Source organism: Parasteatoda tepidariorum, chromosome 8 (assembly GCF_043381705.1).
Source record: "Parasteatoda tepidariorum isolate YZ-2023 chromosome 8, CAS_Ptep_4.0, whole genome shotgun sequence".
Lineage (NCBI taxonomy): Eukaryota > Metazoa > Arthropoda > Arachnida > Araneae > Theridiidae > Parasteatoda > Parasteatoda tepidariorum.
Genome location: NC_092211.1, coordinates 19,421,127 through 19,430,966, shown reverse-complemented (window position 1 = coordinate 19,430,966; position 9,840 = coordinate 19,421,127).

Below are 9,840 nucleotides of genomic sequence, written 5' to 3'. Positions count from 1 at the left end.
TTTTTTTGTATATTTTGTTATATTTTAAAAATTATAAATTTTTGTTTAGTTAGTTTTGAAATTGTTATAAGCTCTTAATTCTATTTATATGCTAATAAAAAAAAAGTTTCCTATCTTTATGCAAAGCATGAGTCTGTATAACTTTTATTTTTAGCCAGAGTTATTCAGAGCACGTGGCGCCCTCTTTTATTTTAGAATTAAAAGAAAGAGTCTGCATAAATAAAGTATTCAAATCTTAGAACTTATAATTTATTCAAGTGTTTCCGCCTGTCAATTAATAGAAAATAATTATTTTCATTTTAGAACTAAAGGGGATTTCGTTTTATTTTCTAGCGTTGTAATTATAGTAGAATATTTCTGAATTTATTTTTTTACTTCATAAGTTTGTTATAATAAAGGAATTATTTTTAATTTTATTTTTAATTATTATTTTCACTGAACCTTTATTTTCATTAAATTTTTTGAAGTACTTTTCTAATAAAAGCAATTTTCTTTAATTGTAAAACAATTTTTTTACTTTTTTGTGGCACGATTATCTTAATAAATTACTCCTTTATTATTTTTTTTTAAAGTGTGTTTATAATAAAAGCATCTTAGCTTTGAAAAATTGTAATCATGTTCTGAATTTATGTAAGCAATTGGAGAAATGCTTCATATCAAATTGAGTTTCAAGTTTCAATGAAATACTACCTTTTTTATTCCTTGTTTTCTAATAATTTTTTTTTAAATGTGATACATTCATTCAGATTTATTCAGAACTCAATTAATATTAATATTTATTACTACGGAAATGATTTGCTCAAAATATTTTTGTTTTAACTTGAACTGATAAAAAAATTAATTTTTTGCCTTACTTTTATGATCATAATAAAATTCTGTTTAAACGTACTACCTTAAATCATGCATTTAAAAAATCGAAGAAAGATAATGCTTTTTCTTGCAACATTAAGACATTGAAGTCTAAACACTGATTGCAAATAAAATATTCTACTGTGTTTAATATTGCAATTCAATAACAAACGATACATAAATATTAACTTTTGAAAAGATGGTATTCAGCGTAGGTCAGATACCGGGTGATTATAACCCTCTATCTTCCGATCTAAACAGTATTAGTATAGTGTGTGTTTGTGACAGTATTATTTTCAGGTCATTAAGCGAATAGTGAAGCTCTAGTGAGGCGTTAGCAACCAAATAATAATACAAAAACAGCACAAATTATAGTTGTTGCTGTAGTTGTTTTTATTTACGTCGCACTAGAGCTGCACAATGGGTTATTGGCAATGGTCTGGGAAGCATCCCTGAGTATAATCTGAAGGTATGCCATCGCAATTTTGATCCTCTGAGGAGAGGATGGCTCCCCTGCTTTGGTAGCCCGATGATCAGAGCGCGAAGTCTAGCTCTTTATTGTAGACCAGTTTCACGAGGACCGATACAGCGCACCCTCGGTCCCTACGCAGATTGATAAAAGTGGTCATCCACTTTTGCAAACTGACTGGCCGCAAACTGACCGCAGTCGGTGATGCTTGATTTCGGTGTTCTACTGGGAACCGTGTGTTACCAGCAGTTCACTGCAGGACCACAAAATATAGAGTTGTATTACAAGCCAGAGACAAGGGGAGAATCATAGGCCGGGATAGCCTGGTCGGTAGGGCGCTGTTCCCATGTCCTTGAGTTCGTGGGTTCGAATCCGGTCGGCCGAAGAGTCTCCGTGTAGTAAGGTGACTGATGCACGTTAAATCTGTCGAGTCCCAAAAGTCCTCCATGTTCCCATAACAAATCAATACCTCTGAGGGTACTGGATTGGAGATCGATCTTTCTCCGATTCAGGTCAAAATTACGATCTGTGGATGAATGAATGGGCCCGTCCTATAAACGGGTGTGACGTATGGTGTGGCAGAAGTCGAATTCTTGGCCATAGATGGCGCCACTGGAAAACAAGAACAATCGCACCCCTTCTGCTTAAACAGGCATACGTCAACAACAACAGGAAGAATCAAACCTTGCATGAGTGTTTGGAGTAAGGATAATTTAATACTGTCAAGAAGACTCATAAGGATCTTGTCTAATTGAAAAGCAACAAAAACTGAGAAGTAAGGGACTACTGCAAAGAAATAAAGAAATATACATCTTGAGTGTCGGAAATGCTCTCCAAGACACAGAGGCTTAAAGTGCGAGGCATAGATCTTCTTATCTACCACCTACCGAATTTTCGGGAGCAGAAATAGTTACAGAATCTCTATTTATAGCGAGTCCCGCAATAACTGATCGTTAAGACACTGTTCCCAGCAGATCACCGAAGTCGAGCATCACTATGCGCGGTATTGGTCCTCGTTAAACTGTTCTACCGTAAAGTGCTCAACTTCGCGTGCACGCCGTCGGGCTACCGAAGTGAGAGTGCTATCCTCTCTGCAGAGGATAAAAATTGTGATGGCATGTCTTCGGATCATCCTTAGGGATGTTTCCCAGAACGTCACCAATAGCAGCTCTAGTGCGACGTAATTGAACTAGAACAACAACTATTATTTATAGCATATTTAACCTCTCTGGTCAATAAGGGACCTCTCTGGCAGGAGTGGTAATGACCGTGAGACGCTCTATTGCTTGGACATATTGAGGTGGCAGATTCAAATCTCACCGCAATCGAGGACGAAATTTCGAGCTATCTTTCTGTGCATTTGAATTGTGCTGCCTGTTCTTCTGCATCACAAAGGCGATAAGTCAGCAAATGGTGTACTACTATTCACAAATGAATAAATTCAATGGGGCTCTCTGGCTATGAGGTATCGTCCACCAAACGCTGTGTGTAGCGTGGAGGTAGTGAGTTTGAATCCTGTTGTTTGCTCTTGGATGAATTTTCGTGCTGTTTCGTGCTGTTTTCGAGCTATCTATAATTATACTTGACAAAGCTAAGCCGGCATAGTCTGGTCGGCAGGGCACTGGTCCATGATCCATGTCCGAGAGTTCTTGGGTTCGAACCCCGCCGGCCGAACACTCCCGGTGTAGTAAAATGGTGATTGATGCACGTAAAATCTGTAGAGTGGCAAAGTCCTCCATGTTCCCGTAACAAATCAATACCTCTGGGGGTACTGGATTGGAGATCGATTGTTCTCTGATTCAGGTCAAAATTACGATCTGTGGATGAATAAATGGATGTATGAAAGGGTCTGCCCTATGAAGGGGTGCGACGAATGAGCGTGGCAGCAGTCGAATTTTTGGCCATAGATGGCGTCACTGGAAAACAAGAACGATCGCACCCCTCTGCCTGAACAGGCATACGAAACCAACCAACCAAATTGTTGTTGTTAATTTACGTCGCACTAGAGCTGCACAATGGGCTATTGGCGACGGTCTGGGAAACATCTCGGTGGATGATCTGAAGACATGCCATCACAATTTTGATCCTCTGTGGAGGGGATGGCACCCCCACTTCGGTAGCCCGACGACCTGCGCGCGAAATCGAGCACTGTACGGTAGCACAATTTAACGAGGACCAATATCGCACACCCTCGGTCCCAACGCAGTCTTATCCCCAACCAAATTGACAAAGCTTTATAAGTCTTAACTGAGCACAAAAGTTTGCAAATGCATTTTGTACCAATAAAGCAACTTAACTGAATGGTTGCTATAATTAAACTGTTGTTTCTATTGTTTAGAGTTGTACAGTGCGCAGAAGGGAAAAAACAAAACATGAACCGCTCTAAATATCGTTTGATAATTGGATCTTTACGTTCTATGATTCAATTTAGTGGGGGGGGGGGGTTCAATCTTAATGACTAGAGGGGGTAACCTCGAATATATGCTAATTAATAACAGCAGACAATATTTTAAGTTACGAAATCAGACAGAAAAATGCACTTTCTCGGAACAAACATACCCTGTTTTTCGATGGTTTCGGAGTTCTAACCAACAAGCTGAAATCTGGGAAATATGGTCCCAACAGGAGAGAGCTTCAAAGTTTAAATTTTAACATTTTAAATAAATAATTTCTTACATGTAATGTTTTTAAAATGAATGGAGACTTACCTTTTAATTTAGAGTGGTAATATTCTTTTAAGTTGCCCTTTAAATGTAAAGGGCTAAACTTTTCACTCATAATTAAATAAGTTTAATCTTTGAAAGCATTTTAATTTAGAATTCATTTGATCTTAAAACTAAATTTAATTTTAAAATTACTTACATTTTCTTTATTGTCTTGAATATCTTTGATATAGAATTGTATATTAATCAGAGTGTATGCACACAAAATATTTCAAATAGAAATGCTTCAATGCACTGTGGTAAAGTATGATGTTTGCACTAGCGCTAGATTATGATTGGTTTAAAATGGACCAGTAGAAGATAGGTCTCTTTTACAATACTTAATAGCATAATAATTGAAGGAACTGTTTCATTGTATGAGAATTTTTTTAATAAAATATATAATATAAATGATAATTTTTACACGAAATTTTAAATTCAAAATTAATTATATTTCCAAGGATAAAGATAATAAGAAATTTTCTGTGTGTACATAATAACAGGGCTACATCCCTGTTATCAGTGTTCGATTTAGCTTGAATAATGCAATTGTAAGCCATCATACTTTCTCAAACGGTTTATTTAAAGGTAGGTTGGAGGTTACAACAGTTCACATCCACACTCCACAAGGGAGGGGGGTGGACAAGATTTCTGACGATTCCGGAACTGCTTATCAGGACCACAACATGATGAAAAGGACACGCAAAAACTAGTGTTCCTGCGTTATATACCGACACAGATTGAGGTAAAAAGGCACAGTCTTGTAACCTTACGCATCACCGAAAATCATTTACTGCTTCCTAATATGGAAGCGAAAGAGGGAACGATTCTAAAAATAACTCCTCCTTTGAAATATAAATCTAATTACAATTCAATGGTATGTTTTCAGCCTTTAATTCCCAAAATGAAATATCTCTACGCTTACTCTTTGACAAAGACATTTTATGAAACCAAAAGAGTTTTAATTCTTTTATTAATGCGAAAGTATTTATAATTTTTGTATTACATGTAGTACTACGAATAACAGAGTCAGTCATGTATTTCCTTGAATGCTTTACTTTGGTGGAATGAAATCAATGGAATGAAATTTCAGAAATTAGATAGTAGTACATTATTTAAATTTAATCATATCATTACAATCATAAGATTTAAGCAATTTTTTATAATTTTTTTTTTTTTTTTTAACTTTTGATACTTCAGCTGTTTGCATACCATATAATTTTTCGATCATTACGAGTCACATTGTTTATTTTTTCAAGCTTTTCTCTTTCATTGAGTGTGCTCAAACTATTGACGGTAACCGACGGTAAAATTATTGACGGTATTGATTAATAAAACCGAACGTGATATTCAACACATGCTTTTCTAGAGATTAGCAAAATTTTGTAATATTACAATTTAAAATGGTTGAATTAGAATAGTGCCATTTAAAATGATTGAATTAAAATCTTGAATTCAATGAGATTGCTTAGAATATTGTAATTAAAAATGATTTATTTATCAAAAAGAGAAATGAAAACTACGTCACCCATAAACTGCTAACGCCATGCGGGTTAATAAGGTTATTTTAAATTAAAATGTTTGTAACCAATGATTTGTCATACCAATAGCTTTTTACTACAGCTATTNGAAATACTAGGTTTTACTATTAGTAACCTAGTATTTCTTTTATTACTGTATAATGTAATCCTAGTACTTGTAATCCTAGTAACTACTAATTCATTGTGCAATATATATAAATGTTTGTAATAAATAAGAGAAAATTATATTTGTATTTATTTAGAAGCGACGGGTTAGTTTCAAAGGAGGACGGGTACATTGTTGGACAAGCCGTCCTCGGGGACGGGTAAAATTTCTGAGTTTTTTCGAGCCCTGTTCTATTGTATAGAGTTGTACAGTGCGCAGCAAAAAAACATGAACCGCTCTAAATATCTTTTGATAATCGGATCTTTGCGTTCTAGGACTCAATCTTAATGACTAGAGGGGGTAACTTCAAATATGCTAATTAATAATACAGAATTACGAAATTAAGTTACTGAAATCTGGGAAATATAGTTCCAATAGTTTGGACAGGAGAGAGCTTCAAAGTTTGAACCCCTTAATGCTAATTTTATTTTCGCGTATATCGTCATATCTCGAGAGCTTTTTTAAACGAATTGAAATTTTTTTTGCACACAATTATAAAATTCGTTTATTCAAAGATAATTTCATGCAAAAAATAAATTTTAGTTAATATTTATTATTGAATATAAAATTGAATATAATATTGAATATAAAATTCGTTTATTCAAAGATAATTTCATGCAAAAAATAAATTTTAGTTAATATTTATTATTGAATATAAAATTGAATATAATATTGAATATAAAATTCGTTTATTCAAAGATAATTTCATGCAAAAAATAAATTTTAGTTAATATTTATTATTGAATATAAAATTGAATATAATATTGAATATAAAATTCGTTTATTCAAAGATAATTTCATGCAAAAAATAAATTTTAGTTAATATTTATTATTGAATATTTATTATTCGATAATGGTCTAAAAATTTAAAATTGTAAAGATCAAATTTTCCCTCCCATCATTTTAAAGAACATAATTTTACATGGCAAAATACAAAATTTGAGCAAAATCGTTGAAAAGTTCCTGAGTATTTAAATTTAAAAACAGTCAGATATTTAAAATTCGATTTCTCGGGAACTATTCTATCGATGTTGCTCAAATTTTGTAATTTGCCATGTAAAATTATATTCTTTAAAAATTATACAAAAAATTATGTTCCTTACAATTCAAAATGTCATCGACCATTATTAAATAGAATAACAAAAAATAATACATTTTTAGTAAAAGTTAATTTTTTGCATGTAATTATCTTTGGATAAAAAAAATTTATAATTGTGCGCAAAAATCTTTAAATTTGTCTAAAAAGTTCGTGAGATACAGCGAAATGCGCAAAAAGTAAAATTAACATAAAAGGGAGCAAACTTAGGAGCTTTCTCCTAATCTAACTGTTAGGACCATATTTTCTATATTGCGGTAGCCCCCTAATAGTTTGGGAGGCAGATATCCAAATCTGTCGAAAAAAAGGAATGATTATTCAGACAAAGCATGATTTTATGCCTGATTTCGTAACTTAAAATATCGTCAATTATTGTTAATTATTATTCTATTTTAGGTTATAACCCTGGAGTCATTAAGTCCAAAAGCGTGAAGATCCGATCATTCAATCAAAAGTTATTCAGAATGGTCCGTTTTTTGTTCACTGTACATATTCATTCGGCCTGTAGGAGGGAGATATCAGGTTCGAATCCAGCCTTAACCCTCGATGTATCTTCGTGCTGTTGCTCTCTGAATTACACAATCTGCCTTTACTTGACAAAGGCGCACAGTGGCGGGCATAGGGTTCATGACTCCCCCCCCCCCNAAATTTTGAAAAAAAAAGTGAAAATAATAATTTTTTTAATAGTTTACAAAAGAAATAAAATATTTTAAAATTTATTTAGGGGGGCAAATACACCTAGGTAGGACGGAAAAATCGATTTTTTTTTCTCCATCTAGCTATGTTCTTCACTGTTTCAAGAATCATAATCCAAAATATTAAAACGAAATTCGTCATAGTTTTATTGTAAACATTAATAATGCTGAAGCGCGCTTCAACCAAAGATTGTAAAAAGGTGAAGGTGGAAAACTTGCGAAACTCGTAACTAAAATCTGGCACCATGCTTGAATTATTTATATTGTTCATTATGAAAAAAATAAATGAGAAGACTAGCATTAAAAACCCCAATTTTTTTTCTTAAAAAAATATTAAAAAATTGTATTTTTATAAAAGAAATTTATTGTGGGGAGCGGATCTGATTCTATTCCCCCCCCCCCCCCAGAAAAATTTCTGGATCCGCTCCTGAAGTCACACTTATGTAATTGAGCACACAATTCTACATGTTTAGTTTTAAAAATTTATCATTTATTAATATTTAATTTTCAATTTGAATTTAGTGTTTTAAACTTAATTGTAACTTTTAAAAGATGGCAACATTAATTCATTAAATATCATTTATTTTGCTTTAATTCTAATTCAGAAATGTCAGCACAATTTTTGTAGGTTGTTGTTGTTAATTTACGTCGCCCTAGAGCTGCACAATGGGCTATTGGCGACGGTCTGGGAAACATCCCGGAGGATGATCCGAAGACATGCCATCACAATTTTGATCCTCCGCAGAGGGGATGGCACCCCCGCTTCGGTAGCCCGACGACCTGAGCGCGAAGTCGAGCACTTTACGGTAGCACAGTTTAACGAGGACCAATACCGCACACCCTCGGTCCCTACGCAGACTGATCCAAGTGGCCACCCACCCGCACTCTTACAACAGCCATTGATGCTTGACTTCGGTGATCTGCTGGGAACCGTGTCTTAACGATCAGTCCACTGCGGGACCAATTTTTGTAGGAGTCTGCGCAGTAGTAAGTTTCATTTCGAACCTTTACCTTTTTTTTTGTTTTTCGCCACTACAGCGCGAATTAATATACCAATTCGATGTGTTGTACTCCGAATAACAGAGTCAGTCATGTATTTCGTTGAAGGCTTTACTTCGAAGGAATGAAATTTCAGAAATTAGACAGTACATTATTTAAATTTAATCATATTATTATAATCATAAGATTTAGGCAATTTTTTATACATTTTTTGTTTTTTAACCTTTGATACTTCAGTTGTTTGCATACCATATAATTTTTCGATCATTACGTATAACATTGTTTATTTTTTCAAGCTTTTCTCTTTCATTGAGTGTGCTCAAATTATTGATGGTAAATTAATAGAACCGAACGTGATATTCAACTCATGTTTTTCTAGAGAATAGGAAAATTTTGTAATATTACAATTTAAAATGGTTGAATTAGACTAGTGACATTTAATATGATTGAATTAAAAGTCTTGAATTCAATGAGATTGCTTAGAATATTGTAATTAAAAATGCTTTATTTATCAAAAAGTGAAATGAAAACTACGTCACCCATAAACTGCTAACGCCATGCGGGTTAATAAGGTTATTTTAAATTAAAATGTTTGTAACCAATAGCTGTAGTAAGAAGTTATTGGTATGACAAATAATTTGCTATTGGTATGACGTAACTGTAGTAAAAAGCTATTGGTATGCAGTAAACGCAGTGCTGTAATGAGCAGTTTACGAAAAAACTGTACACTGTAAAACACTTCGGATCAAATTACGGTAAGAAGTACCGGCCCTCAGGGTGCCATCACTTTTTACAGTAAAATCCATTTTTACATCAAAATTTTGCAAAACAAAAATATGATAGACCTTCATTTTTAAAGTAATATTCACTATAAAATCTCAAAATCAACTATAAATAAATAAATATTACTGTTAAAAATGCGGTATAAAATTGTACGGTAAAAATTTATTTCGGAAAATTTATTTATTAGGGGCTGCACTCAGGGTGCCCTTACTTTTTACCATAATTTGATCTGAAGTTTTTTACAGTGAACAATTAGAAGAAGACGAATTTGATATAAAAAGGCAAAATACTATATTAAATGAGATTACCATTAACCTTTTGACGTAACAAAATAATTGTGGTGGAAATAAAGAAAATAATAATAAAAAATACAAAGTAGTGAAAATATAATTTTTATTTTTATAACATAGATGTATGTCGATGTGGAAATAATAAACCTAATTTATTATTTTTTTAAACAGTGAAATATGAATAAAATGTCATTCTCCCTCACGGTATTAATGGCTAGTACTTAATTGTTATAACGGTAGCCTTTTAATTTTTTTTAATTTTTTTATTTCT